Genomic DNA, 1,408 nt, shown 5'->3' with positions numbered 1-1,408 from the left:
AAACTATTTAATCTCTCTTCGTAGGTCATTCCCGCCATTCCAGGTATCAGCCTGGTGAATCGCCGTTGCACTCTTTCCATGGCAAGAACATCCTTCCGCAGATGGGGTGACCAAAACTGTACACAATACTCCAGATGCGGTCTCACCAGCACCTTGTACAGCTGTAGTAAGGTATCCCTATTCCTATACTCGAACCCCCTTGATATGAAGGCCAACATACCATTTGCCTTCTTAATCGCCTGTTGCACCTGCATGCTCTCCTTCAGTGACTGGTGCACAAGAACACCCAGGTCCCTCTGCACTTCCCCATCTCCCAATCTATTGCCATTTAGATAATAATCTACCCTCCTGTTTTTACCCCCAAAGTGGATAATCTCGCATTTATCCACATTATAGTGCATCTGCCACGTATCCGCCCATTCCCCCAACCTGTCCAAATCGCACTGTAGCCTCCTGACATCCTCATCAGAGCCCACCCCTCAAGGTGGGTTGAAGAATTTCTTGGAATATTTTAATTTTAACAAGATATGAGCAATGCAGGGGCAGAGACCAGCAACACCAGTGCAATTTTCACGAAATTGCATTTCAAGTAAGATTCAGTAAAATGCTTGGAAAGTGCATCAGCATCAAACGTGTAATGCAGTAACGACGAGAATGGGATTGGAACCCACGCGTGCAGAGCACAATGGATTAACAGTCCATCGCCTTAACCTCTCGGCCACCTCGCCTCACCGATGCACTGCTCTCAGACATTCCATTTCTTGCTTTTTGCATCTAATTAGAACTACCCTGAAAGAAATTCAACTTCACCGCTCATCCTGCCCATGCACACAGATCTACAGTGTTGAAAATGTAAAATCAGCTTAATGTAAGCAACAGGCCTTCCGTTACTTCAGGTGAGGGACTGTCAAAAATGGTCGGTTTCATGCCAGATTCAGAATATAAAAAGTGTCGCCCAGGTAATTAAACGACCGTGGTAGGACTTGAACCTTCAATTTTCTGATAACTGAAGAAATTGCAACCGAAGTCAGACGCCTTATCGATTAGTCTATGCGCCCGCTGATGCCGCTGAATTTCTTTTTAAGTGGCGAATTGTGAGCAGGTTCAAGGAAACTGCTCGAAAAAAGAAGTGGATTGAGGAAAAGATAAAAATATTTCAACTGAATAAACAGGTCCTCTGTGAGCTGGATTCGCACCAGCGCAGTGAAATTCAATGCAAATGGGAAAATAACATCGGCGGCTCGGTGGTCTAGGGGTAAGATTCTCGCTTTGGGCATTTCACGATTAAAATGCGAGAGGATCCAGGGTTCAAATCCCTGACGAGCCCTGACACTTTTTGTTAAACTCAACAACTCGGTCATCAAAGCTGAAATCGCTCTGCGTCTAAAAAAACGGCATGATCCGAGAT

The 1,408-nt window shown here is 45.2% G+C and overlaps 1 non-coding gene across 1 annotated transcript; it reads right to left on the bottom strand.

The window, feature by feature from the left end:
• Positions 1–646: 646 nt before the first annotated feature.
• Positions 647–728, bottom strand: trnan-guu (transfer RNA asparagine (anticodon GUU)). Its single transcript has one exon. It is a non-coding gene; the product is annotated as a tRNA-Asn (tRNA).
• Positions 729–1,408: the final 680 nt, after the last annotated feature.

The sequence above is a fragment of the Somniosus microcephalus genome, unplaced genomic scaffold (genome assembly GCF_052327205.1).
Source record: "Somniosus microcephalus isolate GS21.2 unplaced genomic scaffold, FLI_Smic_1.0 unresolved_chr1, whole genome shotgun sequence".
Lineage (NCBI taxonomy): Eukaryota > Metazoa > Chordata > Chondrichthyes > Squaliformes > Somniosidae > Somniosus > Somniosus microcephalus.
Note: the sequence above shows the minus strand (reverse complement) of the source record. Positions and strands in the feature narration are given on the sequence as shown.